At 42.5% G+C, this 17654-nt stretch overlaps 1 protein-coding gene across 1 annotated transcript in view; it reads left to right on the top strand.

Moving 5' to 3' along the window:
- The first annotated feature begins 1511 nt into the window (after positions 1-1511).
- The window catches only part of macc1 (MET transcriptional regulator MACC1), a 44793-nt gene continuing 28650 nt past the window's right edge, over positions 1512-17654 (top strand). Inside the window, exon 1 of the mRNA XM_068003701.1 lies at positions 1512-1662. The gene's annotated coding sequence lies outside the window, so the exon portion shown is untranslated. The remainder of the gene's footprint in view (positions 1663-17654) is intronic.

The following is a 17654-nucleotide window of genomic DNA, read 5'->3' on the forward strand; positions in this document are numbered from 1 at the left end:
GATATGAAACAACCAGTATTCATGAGAGGAGTTATGTTGGAGTGGCGGTAAAGTACTGATTGGAGTGTCTCAGAGCTCGGTGGTGGGACGACTGTTTCTAATTTACATAAATAACTTGGATTCAGAAATTCAATGCAAAGTGGTCAAATTTGCAGATAATACTAAACTAGGAGGGACAGTGGAATTGAAGGAGGCAGCTCTGAGATTACAGAATGAGTTGAACAGACATATGTAAGTGGGCAGAACAATGGCAGATGAAATTCAATGCAGAAAAGTGTAATGTGCAACATATAGAAAGACAAAATAGATGTCATGTGTACTTTATAAATGGTGACAAAAAAGCTCAGTGAAGATGAAGAAGTCCGAGGAGTTTTAGTAGACTCAACACTAAGCATATCCAACCAATACAGAGCAGCAATCAACAAAGCCAATAGGATGATGAACTGCATAGCCAGAGGAGGTAATTATTAAACTTTATAGTATTCTAGTCAGACCGCACATCAAATACTGCATCCGGTTCTGGTTTACCAAGAAATGAGACATTCAAGCACTTGAGATAATGCAGAGAAGAACCCTGAGGATGATTCCTAATATCAGGGGTCAGAATTATGAAGAAAGATTGGAGGAATGGGAGGTTTTCAGTCTAGAAAGCAGGCATTTATCTGAAAGGTGACCTTTTAGAGGTATATAAGATTGTTAAGGGTATAGAAGAAGTTAATCCACAATAATACTTTAAATTAAACCGTGAGGGTATAATCAGGACATGGATTCAAACTGGTAAAAGGTAATTTCTGGATTGATGTCAGGAAATTCTCCACACAAAGAATGATCAACATGTGGAATAAATTTCCAGATAGAGTAGTAGAGGCATAAATCCTGGAATCATTTAAAAAGCAATTGGATGCTACAATGGGATCTTTCTCCACGGCTGAATCAGACGGGCCAAATCACCTTGTGTGTATGTCTGCTGTCACTCTTGTCTGCGTTTCTTCCTCCTGTCCTCAAAGTGGTGACTCACGCTGAGGTATGGTTCCACAGGAGCTGGGAGTATATTTTTTGTGTGTAAACCGAGGCTGGAAGCGTTGGCGTACAATTCCCCAAGGGCTTTTTAACTAAAGTATGTCGTCGTGTTTATTTTTTCCCCACCTGTTTCCCTCCTTTCCCCAACACAAGGTTATCTCTTCAGATAACTGAGTATTTCGATTTGCCCTCTAATCCTTCTCCTAAATGTTCTAACTATACGTGGCTGGAAGCAATATTATTTACAGCTCCCTGAGATTAGATTAGATCAGATCACGTAACGAAACTTCCCCTGATGTCCATACCGAGATTCTGCAAATTCAGGTGTGCCGCTTGGGCGCGCGCTGGGCACTCTGGGGATTGTAGTTCACGGTGGCGGAATGACATCACAGTTTAGCCCGGGGGTCCTGGGCGGTGCGGACTCCAAGTTCCACAATGCACCGGGCAGTGCTGCAGGTTGGTGGGGGGGACGGGACGTCGGGAGCGAGGTGCGGCTGGAACGTTCACCTGGAGGTTCGGAGTGTTCACCGCAGGCAGCGCGCGGGGAAGTAGGACAAAACTTTTCCATTCAGAGAAAAATTACTAATGTGGACATCTCATGCTCACAGAGGGCTTGTATCTGTTTGAAGTGTAGTTAAAATGGTAAGTGGGGTCGGCATTGGCATTTCTGAGCCTTTTTTTTTGGGGGGGGGGGAAACTTCCGCACTTTCTTGTTTCCAGACTTTGGGAGGAGAATTAATGATATTTCGATTATTGGAGAAACGAGGTTTATGTTATTTCATGATTTTGATTTAAAACTGTCACCAATTTTGCTGCATGTTACTCTTTTAAAAAAAAAGAAATAGCAACTCCATTTATTCAAATGGGATTGCTGTCTGGTTCTTTTGTGGTCGGAAATCTTATTGGTAACATAACCTTTCACATTAATAGTTCTGCATAAAGTGGAGTATATTTCAGTGTAATAAATACTGAAATAACACTGAGGCGATTTATTGTAAATGTGGGCATTTCAGACCTTTTGAAAGCTCAGTTCCGTACTGTCTGTTTAGACCGTGCCTTCGGCCACCTTCCTAAACTTTTCTCCCTCTTCCTGCCTGGATCCACTGGCTCTCTTTAAAATGCTTTGATTTGTACTTCTTAATGTGAGGTGCAAGTTAATTTTTTTCCCTGGAAAAAAATGGTATCCTGTTTGCTTTTGTGCCTTTTCAAAAAGAAGCCTACTTATTCATTGTTTTCCGGGTTCTTCGACTTTTTGGAACATTCTGATCTCACAGAAAACCAGATTGTGTCACTTTCCTTTGAAGTCCTGATGTTTCTTTACTGATGGATAGGAAAACGCTTGTAGTGCAGGACAGCATCAAGGTTCAAAGTAGTCGGACAGAAAAAAAATCTAAACCAAGGTCAGGTGACAGTCTCTAGATCAAAACCACAGCCATATATAGAGTTGTAAACAATTTTACAACACCAAGTTATAGTCCAACAAATTTATTTTAAATTTATTTTAAATTCCACAAGCTTTCGGAGGCTTCCTCCTTCGTCAGGTGAACGGTGTGGAAACCTGAGGAAGGAGGAAGCCTCCGAAAGCTTGTGGAATTTAAAATAAATTTGTTGGACTATAACTTGGTGTTGTAAAATTGTTTACAATTGTCAACCCCAGTCCATCACCGGCATCTCCACATCATATATAGAGTTAAGGGGGGAGGGAACTACGGTTCCTTCAGGATTTGCAGTAATGGTAAATATATAATCCACAGTGGTGATGGGTAAATATGTGCTTAGTCCCCTCGAGTCTGTGCTGTGCTGTGTCAAGAGAAGCAAGGGAGGAAATAGCGGAGGCTCTGACCATCATTTTCCAATACCCTCTGGCTACAGGCGTGGTATTGGAGGACTGCTAATGTTGTAGCGTTTAAAAAGGGAGAAACTGAGTAATTACAGGCCAGTCAGCCTGACCTCTGTGGTGGGCAAATTATTGGAAACAATTCTGAGGGACAGTACAAATCGTCATTTAGAAAGGCATGGATTAATCAAGGACAGTCAGCATGGATTTGTCAAAGGAAGGTCATGTCTGACTAACTTGATTGAATATTTTGAGGCGGTAACAAGGAGGGTCGATGAGGGTAACGCGTTTGATGTAGTGTACATGGATTTTAGCAAGGCTTTTGACAAGGTGCCACATGGCAGACTGGTCAGAAAAGTAAAAGCCCATGGGATCCAAGGGAAAGTGGCAAGTTAGATCCAAAATTGCCTCAGTGGCAGGAAGCAAAGGGTAATGGTTGATGGGTGTGTTTGTGACTGGAAGGCTGTTTCCAGTGAGGTTCTGCAGGGCTCAGTACAAGGTCCCTTGCTTTTTGTAGCATCTATCAATGATTTAGACTTAAAAGTAGGGACATGATTAAGAAGTTTGCAGATGATACAAAAATTGGCCATGTGGTTGATAATTAGGAGGAAAGCTGTAGACTGCAGGAAGATATCAATGGACTGGTTAGGTGGGCCAGAAAGCTGACAAATGGAATTCAATCTGGAGATATGTGAGGTAATGCATTTGGGGAGGGTAAACAAGGCAAGGGAGTACACAATAAATGTGAGGATACTGAGAGGTGTAGAGAAATGGAGGGACCTTGGAGTGCATGTCCACAGATCCCTGAAGGTAGCAAGACAGGTAGATAAGATGGTTAAAAAGGCATACGGGATACTTTCCTTTATTAGCCGAGGTATAGAATATAAGAGCAGGATGGTTATGCTTGAACTGTATAAAACACTAGTTAAGCCACAGCTATAGTTCTGCCAACAGTTCTGATCACCACATTACAGGAAAGATGTGATTGAACTAGGGAGGGCACATAGGAGATTTACGAGGATGTTGCCAGGACTAGAGAATTTAGCTATGAGAAAAGATTGGATAGGCTGGGGTTGTTTTCTTTAGAACAGAGGAGGCTGAGGGGAGATTTAATTGAGCTATATAAAATTGAGGGGCCTAGATAGTGGATAGGAAGGACCTATTTCCCTTAGCACAGGGTTCAATAACCAGGGGGAATAGATTTAAAGTAATTGGTAGAAGGATTAGGGGGGAGCTGAGGAAAAATGTTTCCACCCAGAGGCTGATGGGGGCCTGGAACTAACTGCCTGAAAGGGTGGTAGAGGCAGAAACCCTCATTGCATTTAAAAGGTGCTTGGCTGTGTATTTGAAGTGCCGTAACCTACAAGGCTATGGACCAAGAGCTGGAAAGTGGGATTAGCCACGATTTTTTGACCGAATGGCGACCTCCTGTGCAGTAAATTTCTATGATTGGAGGAGGACGGGATGATGAAAGGTGGTTTAACCTTTAGGATCTACTTAAATAAAGTATGGGGAGAGTGATATAGATCACTCTCCTGTGTTTATATTGCTGCCTTGTTCTAATCTCTGTGTAGGCCCATGGAAAATTCTTCAGGGTGAGGGTCTGTGAAGAATGTGTCACAACACAATTGCATGTCATGACAATTATATTAAATAACAGGTCAGGGAATTTGAGATTATGTTGCTTCTTTTACACGCACACGCAAGCAAAAGCCTTGGGATCATTGAAAAAACAATTGCATTCTACAATGGGGGCAGGCTCTGGATGGATGGAATAGGATGGGCTGAATAGTCGCCTTGATCCATAATTATCTTGTGTTCACACAAGTCTGCGTACTCGTGTAATATTTTTTCACAGTGGAAGCATGCTGATGCACTGAACTAGCTGAATGTATTTAGAAGGCTATAGGAGGATGTTAGCAGATCAGGACCCCTATGAAAATATTACGTTTCTCTTGCTGTCAGCTGTATGGAGGTCAAATTGTTTATGCTTATGAGTGCTGTCAACGGTACCAGCTCTATGCGTCAGCAATTATTGGCCTGCAGTAAGGTGAAAGTGCCTTAGAGGACGTGAATTGAACATATTTGAGTACCTGGGAAAAACAGATTGAGCAAGGGATAGTGTTTGATTTAAACACAATGAGGATGTAAGGCAGAGACAGTGTGTATAGACCTGGAGCTGAGTAATGAGAGAGGAAAGTTCAGATGACCACAATGGTATCAACTAAATAGAGGGATGAGCGGTTGTAGCAGAGAAAAGGATTGGAGGCTGGAGATGAGAGAAGGATTTGCCTTTTATGATCTGTCCAAAAATATGAAAGCTTTTGGAGTCTCCCCAGAAATGGTAGCTGTATTTGACAGACTTGGCATTTGTAGAGAGTTGTTGAAGGGAAAAGACATCTTTAGCACAGAAGAGGCATCCAAACTTCTTGGATGCAGCTATAGCAGGAGATATGAAAAGCACAAGATATCAGAGGAGATAGTGTGGCTGAGAATGTTAATAGAGGAAGAAGGACTATTGTTAGTGTCATCAAAGAGGTGGGATCTGTTGGTTACATTTGTGAGAAATGTAGAAACGGTGTCTTTAAAGAACTAAAAGAAACAAGATTTTCATCGGAACATTTAAAATCATGACAGAAATTTAACTGCCAAAGTACTGCTGGCTATGTACACTGAGAACATGTGATCTGAATAAAATTAATAAATGTAGAATGGGATCATCAGCAAAAAAGGGTTGGATGATTGAAGGAGATACTGGATGTTTCTTTGTCGAGCAACAGAGGATGGAGAGGTGGAATCTGGGAAAAGAAATTCAGTGTGTGGGGATATATGTACATTAGTGACTTCTCAGCCAGTAAAATAAATCCATCCTATGTAGTGTTGGGGGGGGTGGTGGTGTGGAGAGGAAGAGGAAACGAAGACCAAAATGGCAACTGTACATACAGTGAAAGAGCTTTTGTATGGAGACCACTGAGGTAAGGAGAACAAAAAAGAAAGGTACCGAAGGAAATAATAAATTAAAACTCTTATGGCATTTTATATGGTTAGCAGAGTGCCAAGAGAGTGGTGCTGAAATTGAGAATTGTGACCTGAGCCTTGCTGTCCCCATTTTACATTTACACAATGCTGTTGGTCCCTCGTGGGTTTATTTGAGGTTAATAAAGCAGGAAGCCCACGTTTTGTGCTGCCGTCGGCCATTCTCAAGGACCCACAAAAAGTCAGGTCCCAGATGTCATTGAAGATGTTCTATTGCTAATGTGCCTCAACCAGCTGGAGGATCATACGCCAGACTCCATAGCACATTAACAATGTGAAAACACTTTCAATCTAATGAAAAGAAACATGCAGATACGATTTGTTTTGTACCATGAAGCATACAAGCACTGAACATTGCTTTTCCAAGATTCTGTTGCACTGCTGTCATTGTTTCTGGTTTTCTGGTCTCTAACATCTTCAACTTTTGATTTTATATGTAGCACTTGCACTATTCACTGTTCCATGGCAGACATTACCTTCACTTGGCCACCAGAGATACACACGGTACTGATAGTGCCTGACAACATTTAGCAAAATTGGAGCAAATTTTTGGTGAGCAGTAATTCCTAGTAAACTAGGATTTCTATTATGCTGCCAGGCAAGTACAGCAAAAGAAAGACCTTGCATTTATATAGTGCCTTTTACAACCTCAGGACCTCCCAAAAGCTTTACAGCCAGTTAAGTACTTTTGAAGAGTAGTCGCCATTGTAACGTAGGAAACACAGCAGCCAATTTGCGCACAGCCCACAAACAGCAACATGATAATGACCTAGATAATCTGTTGATGATGTTGGTTGAGGGATAAATATTGGCCAGGGGATCTCCCCTGCTCTTCTTCAAAATAGTGCCATGGGATCTTTTACGTCCACCTAAGAGAGCAAATGGGGCCTCGGTTTAACGTTACATCTGAAAAACAGCACCTCCGACAGTGCAGCACTCCGTCAGTACTGCACTGGAGTGTCAGTCTAGTTCTTGTGCTCAAGCCTCTGGAATGGGAATTGAACAACTTCAGCTTGCATTATATCGCGCCTTTAACATAGTAAAATGTCCCAAGGTGCTTCATAGGAGTGTTATCAAACAAAATTTCACACTGAGCTACATAGGGAGGTATTAGGACAGATGACCAAAAGATTGGTCAAAGAGGTAGGTTTTAAGGAGCATATTAAAGGAGGAGAGAGAGGTAGAAAGGCGGAGAAGTTTAGGGAGGGAATTCCAGAGCTTAGTGCCTAGTCAGCTGAAGGCATAGCTGTCAATGGTGGAGCGATTAAAATCGGGGATGGGCAAGAGGCAAGAATTGGAGGAGCGTAGAGATCTTGTAGGGTTGGAGGAGGTTACAGAGATAGGGAGGGGTGGGGCCATGGAGGGATTTGAAAACAACAATGAAAATTTTAAAACCTGTAACTTTCTGACTCAGACGAGTGTGCTACCACTGAGCTACGGCTAACACCTTGCAAAGAAGAATCTCAACAATTAATCCAGGATTTATTGCATACTTGAGTTAGGAGACATGTGTCCCAAGTTCTGGCCATTTGTCCCTGGTTGGCTGGCTAGGAAGTTGCAGGGTAGCAATGGTTATGCTACGTTTGGACTTAATGTGCCAGAGCTAGGGAGGAGAAAATTGGCTGGGTCTTTGTTTCTGCTTGTTATTCAATGATACCTACTGAATGTGTATGGACGGAGCTGTAAAGGCTTTCTTGATCATGTAGCCTGCCAGCAGTCACTGTCCAGTATCACACCTGGATGAGGTACTGGAGGCTACTGCTGCCCATTACACTGTATCTCAATGTGAATTACCACCTTCAAGAGGATGGTAGAATTTTGAGTTTGGGGCAAAACTCTTTACTTGTCTTTGCATTATTGGATTGCAAGAGCTCTGTGCTTTGCCAAAATTATCTTTGTACTATAGAATACAAAAATATTGTTTTTGATGCCAGAATTCAAAAAGAAAACTTTTCCAACCTAAAATGTTGTTTCTGTGTTTTGTCATTCACTTAAAAATATGACGGTATAAATCTCAGGTTTCAGAACTGTACCAAAATATCATACTCCCTTTCCCCAAAGACGTCAAATTTGAAATTTGATTTTGCTCATCTATGAAAACCCATATCACAGCTTCAAGAGGTGAAAAGAAACTTGTTTTAAAACAACACTGCTTGATAAAACTGTCAGGTTATCATTCTTAAATACATCAAATACTTTTTAATGGCAAGAAAAAAAAGTTACGTTCTAATACACTGCTCGATTGTGCTGGTTCATTGAAGATTTTATGTTTGCGATCATGCAAATGAATTTTAACGAAAACTTTAACTGTAACCTAACAAGTGCATTTTGGGTGCAATTTTCCAATTGTGCCTAAAGTGGAAACTCTATCTCTTTCCCCCGCTCCCCCCAGCTCTTGCTTAAAATACAATTGTGTGCAAGGCCAATAATACAGCAGAGCTTCTCTTTAGGAATTGGTTTTGAGAAAAGTCTAAGGTGAATTATTTATTAGAACAAAATATTTTTTTGTTGTCTTTATTCACAAAATTGCTGTCTGATGTGTAATCTTTGGAATTTCAGGCAAATCACTGAATGACTTCATTGGGTTTTGATCCTGAAGTTGGTCATTTATCTGCTGGTCTCAAGACACCATATAAGGCAGGAATGTAATAACATTAAATAGTTTGTGCTGTCATATTTTGTTATTTAAAGGCTATAAACAATGCAAAATATGCATTTGTAATTCTGTTAACCATTTCTTTGCATTGGGGAGGTTATAATTGCCGTTCGAGGTTAAAAAAAAAGTTCTTTTTAGATCTCCACTTTTTAAGGAAGACATTCTTAGAATATCAAATAAAATATATTCAAGATACATAGGCATTTAGTAGTGATAATATTTTCAGTAGAAATAAGGAGAAACTGTACAAAGTGTAGAAGTTGTATGTATTTTTCATTTCTACAAAGGTTTGGAAAAATCAATGTTGGTTTTAATTCAATCCTTTTATGTAAGTCGGTTCTACTAGAAACTTAAGTCTTGTGATTTGATTAAGTGCTTTATCCATTTCAAAACTTAAAAAAAATACATATTTGGGCTGTCAAATTTATAGTTACTAAAACGGGGCAATGTTTTAAAATCAGGCAGCAAACAGTGTAAAATGTGTTGTGTCCTGAGAAAATCAACATCCTAGGCTGCACCTATTTTATGGCTCAAGCTCCAATTTCTATTTCTGTTTATTTTTTTGTTTAAAAGAATTTTCTCAACAATGTAATAGAAAAGTTTACCATATAACTAAAACAATAATACACTGAACCAATCTACTCATCCACAAAAATATAGACATCTGCGAATAGAAAGCTGTGCATAGCAAACAGCGTGGGCATTGGGCACATGAGGGCTTGTGAGCTTTGGCAGACTGGCCCACAAAGCGCATACAACTTAGTTCAATTTGCATTTATATTTCCTATTCACAGGTTTGTCCTGTTTGAATTTTCTGGACCTGGCGGTTTAGAAAGGTATATTCTTAATTGACTCATTGGTAGCTCAAAACTAAACCAGAATATCAAGATCTATTAGTATCAGCAATTTGAAATGTATGCAAAGTAATAGGAACATGGATTTGAACTTTATATGTGGATCACGAGGTTTCATGCTATTCATATAAGCGGCATGCAAAGACAAAAAGCTTACACTCTTTGCATACAGGATATAGGGCTTAAAATCGTAGGAACCAAATTGAGCTAGGTTTAATTGGAATGAGTCTAATTATCCAGACATCTATACATAGACTCTGAGATTGAGTTTGATCTTCAATTTTTATAAAAATAGTTGAAAAACTATGGTGCCTGCTACAAAAAAGGAAAGCCAGTTGTAGCAAACTAAATCTCAAGCTTGTCAGGCCTTTGGAATTAATATAAGGACTTTTTAAGTGTCAGGGTCAGCCCTATACATTCCATAGCTATGACCAGGGCCACTGTTTTATGGTAAATGAATAAATACACTTCTGTGTTTATAATTGATGTTTTGGGAATAACATTCCATGATTCCGTCTGTTTATGTTTAGCCTAATGGTTTATGGAATGCTTTTCCACAGGGAACGGTTGAGGCAGAGACTGTTGCATCTTTTAAGGGAAAATTGGATAACTATTTGAAGCAGAAGATGATACAGGAATATGGGGAGAGTGTGGGCAGTGGGATTGTTTTAGATATCTCTAGCAAAGAGCCAGCACAGATACGATGGGCTGAATGGCCTCCTGTGACTAGGTCAAATTCTATTTTTATTATATGGGTTTGTAGAATTTTTTTCAATTTATTTTTTTCCTTCGTTCTCCCAGTCTCTTTCCCCATTTCAGTTTTGTGAATCATGTTCTGCAATTCTATCTATTTTCCATGAAAAATCACAAATCAGTGCTTTTGCCTATAATCAATGGTATTAGACTAGCTGGGAAAGCTACGGCCAGAAGGACATTGGCAGTATGACAGGAAAACGACCAAGTTTGAGAAACTTGTCCTGCATGCAGGCCATTTTCTAGGTATTCTGGAACCAGGTGGACAATAATGCACTTCAAACAATGATTCACCCACTGGCATTAACCAAAACAATATGCTTTGTCGAATATAGTTAATATCGATCAACAGGTTTTAAAGTCCATGCTTGATACCATCTAAGCGCTACTACCACATTTCTTACTCTTTGTAACCTTGCTAGTGTCCTGCATTTAAGGTCTCAATATAAAAATTACACTTTGATGTGCTGGTACCGTAACACTTTATCTATTCACTGACTGAATTACTGTTAGTAATCCTCAAAAAGCTCACCCTTGATCCACCTACCGCCTTATCTTTAACTTTCCTTTCTTAAGGCCCTCAAACATGTTATTGCCATGCCGTTCCTTGCCCATCTCTCCCAAAGCTCCCTGTTCGAATCCCTTCAGTCTTGCCTGACTTCTTTAATGTTTCCTATCTTCGCCCTCCATAAATTCCATCTTGTCCAAAGCTCACTGCACGCATCCTGTCCTGCAATAAATTCTGCTCATCCATCACTCTCATCCTTACTGTCCTGCATCAGATCCCTCCCCTGAATGCACTGAATATTAAATCCTCATGTTTGTCTTCACCTCGCATTGCTACCTGCTCCTCCAGCCTTGTATCCCACCTATATCCTTTGGTCGTCCCACTTATTTGAAACCGTTTCTTTTGACATTTTTGATTGCTGATGTTGCTGTATATACAGGCTGTCCTAATATGCGTATGGTACTAACTTCTCCGCTAGGATAGGTTGTCAGAATTACCTGTGATAAGTTGTCACCATAACCACTTTGACAATACAGACTGGGACCAACAAAAACAAAACAAAATGGCCATTATTGCACAAGCCAATCAATATATGATCTCAGTTCTGACTGGCTGTCACAATCAGCTATGACAAACTGCCACAAACTTTGCCAGTAAAAATTTGGACTAGCAGATAAATGCATTAAGGGCATTTGACAGTCCTTCCAGCATATGACCTCTCAGCTATGATAGGTTGTCACAATAACCAGTTTGACAACACTGAGAACAACAATATCATAAAAATAGTTAGGAGCAAAAAGCCTTTGTAAGTAACACACTATTGTTGCTCTGTGTCTGCATTGGTAACTTGCTTTCTATTTATAAGTAAAGTCTTCAATACACTACATTACTGCCCGTGCTATGTATAGAAGCAGCGGTTGAACAAAGCTTTCTCTGACAAAGCTTTGAATTTTCTTTGAATGGATTGCATACCTCCAATATTAGTGTCTCAGTAACTCAAGCGGGTCTATTCAAGATTTAATAGCCTCGATTTTAACCCCCTGACAGACGGGAGAGGGTTGGGTGGGGTTAAAATATTGGGATCAAGCAACCCGACCCCATTCCTGCCTATTTAAAAATTTAACAAACAGAATCAGACCATCGTCAAGTTTCCAGCAAAAGGCAGGCGGGTGCCCAATGAACATTCAAAAGTCACAGCCAGATGGCATAATTGGTGCGTGACTTAAATTTAACAGTGTGAGGGGGAGGCCTCTCTGAGATTCCCAACAGCAGATCCGAGGTGGGAGGTGCCGACTGGCCAAGGTAGGTGCTGAAGATCAACTCCTTTTAGCACTTCTTGTAGGCCAGAAGGAGCAGGAGTGCTCCCCACAGGCCTCACAAGTAAGCCTTTAGCCTCCCAGCCCATGTTGTGGCCCCATTGTTCTCTTTCTGCCCCCCCCACCCCCATGATGGCCTGATCGCAGCCCCACCCTCCATTGCACCCTCCCCAATGGCAGCCTGGAGCCTTCATACTGTACTGACTGCTGGCGACCAACCCCACAGGTATCCTGCCACTTGTTTGAGCGCCTGCTCACCGTTCAGCCTGTCAATTTGGCCGACTGTTGGGCAGGAGTCTGCAGCAGATTATTTAAACGAGGCCCTGGTGTTAAAATCGGCAGGGCCTCCACATCCCCGGCCTTGCCAGGTTTCCCCCGCACCCTCCCCGCCTCCCCGTCAATATCTGGGCTAATGTGTTATAATTGTTCCATTGTGTTACAGTTTTACTCCAGTATTAATGCAGCCTTTAAAGGCTGGAAAGGCCTCAAAAATCCATGAAAAAGTTCAAATTTTCTATTTTCAAAAAGCTTTTTGTAGCTTTCCAAAATTTTAGAAGTTAAATTAAATAGTTGGGATAATTTATACATTCAGTATATTCTATATCCTTTTTGGGAAGTTTGCTGAACATGCTTACGTAGCAGTTTTTGCTATTTTAAAGTCCAGTTGTATCACTGTATTTGATAAAAGGCTTTCATCATTGTTTCTTGCTTCAGTGATGGTTACTGTTTTATTCCAGCAAGCTTGTACTTCAAATCCTAACTGAAACTTCTTGGAAGTCACAAATACAGTTTAATTGTGTTACTTCTTGTTGAAATCAGAAGGCTTCAGTGCCTTTTAAGGTATAGTGAACAGCCAACGAGGTGATTGTCAAGGGACTGAAAGTCATAGCAGCATTTGAGTTGAACTTTCTACTTCAGGCCCAGAATGACAGTACAATCCCCACCGCTTATAGCGGGCGCGTTGGGGTCAACACGATTTGTCCACTACACGCAGTGGACACAGTAACCAAGAAAGCATGGGGGCTGGAGCTGTGGCACCGGCGAAGAGCTCGAGAAGCTGGCAAGAAGGGCTCGCAGGAGTTCTAGTGGCCCTGGGGGATTGGAAACAGTGAGGCTGCTGTTGCATATTTTAATTAGTACAAGCAGTTCCGATTACAGTCAGAGGTTGCGCAAACAGCTGCTTGAACTGCCCGAAATAGTCGGCATACGATTTAAACAGTGCCTTTATAATTGACATCTGTGGAAATGGTTAGCGCCATTTCCCCAGATATAGGCAGCTGTCCGGGATAAGCAGTGATGGTGTACGTGGTGGGGACTGTACGAAATCTGAGCTCATTACTTCCGTTTCCTTTTTTTTTCATCTTCCCCTCTGTCCTTTCTCTCCCATCTCCTCCACTTCCTGTCACCCAATCGTACCACCTTGCATTTATCCCCGCCCTATCCCAAATCTTCACTATTCCTCTGCCTTCCTATTCTCCTGCCACCATCTCAACCATGAATCTGCCTTGAATAAGCCCAAAGCTATCCCCTCTGTCTCTCTCAGCATTCTCCGAAGGGCCCATTGAGACACCTGTCGCTGCCTCCTTACAAGCCCCATCTGCTGCACTGCACCTCTCTCCTGCCCTCTTTTCATTATCCCTTAACCTCTCCTTCTACATAAACGCTCTTTCTCATATTCACAGCCTCTCACGCGACCTCTCCATTACTTTCATTTCAATCATAGAGGCCATCTCTGATCACTTCCGCATATCCCTCACCACTCCAACCCCCTACCACCTTCCAACTCCATTTCCTTCTGCGCCCACTCTAAAAAAACAACCTCTCCTCCAAGTAACTTAGAACTACACTTTCAAACCTCCAACTGTCTAGCCTTTGGCACTTCATTCACCACAATAGTTCTGCAGCTGTCAACCTACTCAATCATTCCCTCTCCTCTACCTTTGAAGCTTTCGTCACCATTAAAGCCTTTACTTTTCCTCCATCCTGTCCACAAAAAGCAGGACAAATCCAATCCGGCCAATTACCGCCCCATCAGTCTACTCTCAATCATCAGCAAAGTGATGGAAGGTATCGTCGACAGTGCTATCAAGTGGCACTTACTCATCAATAACCTGCTCACCGATGCTCCATTTGGGTTCCGCCAGGACCACTCTGCTCCAGACCTTATTACAGCCTTGGTCCAAACATAGACAAAAGAACTGAATTCCAGAGGTGAGGTGAGAGTGCCTGCCCTTGACATCAAGGCAGCATTTGATCGAGTGTGGCACCAAGGCGCCCTGGTAAAATTGAAGTTCATGGGAATCGGGGAAAATTCTCCAGTGGCTGAAGTCATACCTAGCACAAAGGAAGATGGAAGTGGTTGTTGGAGGCCAATCATCTCAGCCCCGGGACATTGCTGTAGGAGTTCCTCAGGATAGTGTCCTAGGCCCAACCATCTTCAGCTGCTTCATCAATGACCTTCCCTCCATCATAAGGTCAGAAATGGGGATGTTCGCTGATGATTGCACAGTGTTCAGTTCCATTCGCAACCCCTCAGATAATGAAGCAGTCCGTGCCCGCACGCAGCAAGACCTGGACAACATCCAGGCTTGAGCTGAAAGTAACATTCGCGCCAGGCAATGACCATCTCCAACAAGAGAGAGTCTAACCACCTCCCCTTGACATTTAACAGCATTACCATCGCCGAATCCCTCACCATCAACGTCCTGGGGGTCACCATTGACCAGAAACTTAACTGGACCAGCCACATAAATACTGTGGCTACAAGAGCAGGTCAGAGGCTGGGTATTCTGTGGCGAGTGACTCACCTCCTGACTCCCCAAAGCATTTCCACCATCTACAAGGCACAAGTCAGGAGTGTGATGGAATACTCTCCACTTGCCTGGATGAGTGCAGTTCCAACAACACTCAAGAAGCTCGACACCATCCAGGACAAAGCAGCCCGCTTGATTGGCACCCCATCCACCACCCTAAACATTCACTCTCTTCACCGGTGCACCGTGGCTGCAGTGTATACCATCCACAGGATGCACTGCAGCAACTCGCCAAGGCTTCTTCGACAGCACCTCCCAAACCCATGACCTCTACCACCTAGAAGGACAAAGGCAGCAGGCACATGGGAATAACACCACCTGCACGTTCCCCTCCAAGTCACACACCATCCCGACTTGGAAATATATCGCCGTTCCTTCATCGTCGCTGGGTCAAAATCCTGGAACTCCCAGCCTAACAGCACTGTAGGAGAACCTTCACCACACAGACTTCAGCGGTTCAAGAAAGCGGCTCACCACCACCTTCTCAGGGCAATTAGGGGTGGGCAATAAATGCTGGCCTTTCCAGCGACGCCCACATCCCATGAACGAATAATTTAAAAAAATCCCCGCTGATGTAGCCCCCATCTTCACTCCCTTAAGTCCCCCTCCCCACCCCCGCCTTCCTCCCCCTTAAGAGGGGGAGGAAGGCGGGGGTGGGGAGGGGGAGGAAGGCGGGGGTGGGGAGGGGGAGGAAGGCGGGGGTGGGGAGGGGGAGGAAGGCGGGGGTGGGGAGGGGGAGGAAGGCGGGGGAGGGGAGGGGGAGGAAGGCGGGGGAGGGGAGGGGGAGGAAGGCGGGGGAGGGGAGGGGAGGGGGAGGAGGGGAGGGGGAGGAGGGGAGGGGGAGGAAGGGGGGGGGAGGAGGGGAGGGGGAGGAAGGGGGGGGGAGGAGGGGAGGGGGAGGAAGGGGGGGGTGGGTGGGGGAAGGAAGGTGGACCAACTCTCATGTACTTGGGGTTATTTATAAGCTGGAATAAGATCCTAAGTTTTTTTTTTGAGCAAGCTACATGTATATATGATGGATTGACAAAGTATTTATATGCTATGTTGTGTTTAAAACACTGGTGTATAAGTCAGTTTGCAGGTCTTAATCCCACTGATGGATTATTTTTTCCCCAAACACTACTGCTTATACCACAACCGTAACCCACTGAACCTCCCAGATGTTGGGCTCACTTTGCCCTAGCTGTAGTCCCTTCCATTTCCTGTTCTTCTACATATTTGTATCACCTGACCCTTTATGACTATTGTTCCCCTGTTTGTCTTTCTTTATGCTTCTTCCTCCCTGCTGCTCTCTGTCTTGCCATCATTTTATTTGTCTATTTGTGAAATAAGCCTCCATTGACTCTAATCTCCAGACAGTAGGATAAATGCGATCAACACACCAAGCGTCCCATGTAGTACAAATATTTTAAGATTAACCATTATTTATAAAACAAATATATGCCGTAACAAAATATGTATTGGGAAACAAAATACAGGTGTGTCGCAGCAGTCTGTAGAAAATAAATCAGTTGATTCTTGTGTTACTTGGTTTAGGTCCATAATCTGCCGACTGTGTGCATTCTTCCTTCACACCCATGTCCTATACCTAACAATATTTGAACCTCTAAACTGGTATTACAGTATTAAAAGAAGGGCCATTTCCTTGGAGCAGAAACGGATACAAGCTCGAGTCCTCCATTAAATTTCTGATCTGAGGGTGGAAAGCTGGGTAGAATTATAGAATCATAGAAAGGATGCAGCATGGAAGGAAGCCATTCGGCCCATCGGATCCATGCCAGCTCTATGCAAGAGCAATCCAACTAGTCCCATTCCCTTGGCCTATCCCCATAGCCCTGCAAATTTTTTCTTTTCAAGTTCCTTTTTGAAAGCCATGATTGAATCTGACTCCACCCTCCCCACCCCCAAGCAGTGTAGTCCAGATCCTAACCACTCTGTTCTTTGGACAATCACCTTAAATCTATGCCCTCTGGTTCTTGACCCTTCCGCCAATGGGAACAGTTTCTTTCTATCTATTTTGTCCCGACCCTTCATGATTTTTAAATACCTCTAACAAATCTCCTCGCAACCTTCTCTGTTCCAAGGAGAATAACCCCAGCTTCTCCAGTCTATCCACGTAACTAAAGCCCATCATCCCTGGAATCACTCTAGTAAATCTCTTCTGCAACCTCTAAGGCCTTTGCATCGTTCCTAAAGTGCGGTGCCCAGAATTGGACACAATACTCCAGTTGTGGCCGAATCAGTGTTTATAAAGGTTGTACTTGGAGCAGGCCATTCCTTCACCTCGTTTTCTTTTCCAACTTTTCAAAATTATGCAAGGGTTCTCCATTAAGGAGTCACCTCCATTTCTGAGAACCATGTGGTTATCACCGTAGCCATGTGGTTTACCTTGCAGTGCATCCACTCCCGGACGTTGGTAAGATCAGTCTGTAGAAACCAATTTTTGATCATCTGATATTTTTTAATTACATTTTTGCTATATGTATGCTATATATTTTGAATGTCCCAATAAGGATGTGTTCCTTAATTCTGTTTTAAAACACTAAGTACTTCATACATGTCAATCCACAACTAAAACCTCTAAACAAGAGATAGCAAAGCATTTTAGAAGTGTAACTACCCTTTATATGAAGTATATTTTACATGATGTGGAGATGCCGGTGATGGACTGGGGTTGACAAATGTAAGGAATCTTACAACACCAGGTTATAGTCCAACTGTTTTATTTGAAATATTTTATTTGAATAAAACAGTTGGACTATAACCTGGTGTTGTAAGATTCCTTATATTTTACATGATTCATGTGGTGAATAATTTTTTTTGGGAGTGTGACTCAAAATTTGGAAACAATAGCAGATAGT

Source organism: Heptranchias perlo, chromosome 2 (genome assembly GCF_035084215.1).
Source record: "Heptranchias perlo isolate sHepPer1 chromosome 2, sHepPer1.hap1, whole genome shotgun sequence".
In the NCBI taxonomy this organism is placed as follows: Eukaryota; Metazoa; Chordata; class Chondrichthyes; order Hexanchiformes; family Hexanchidae; genus Heptranchias; species Heptranchias perlo.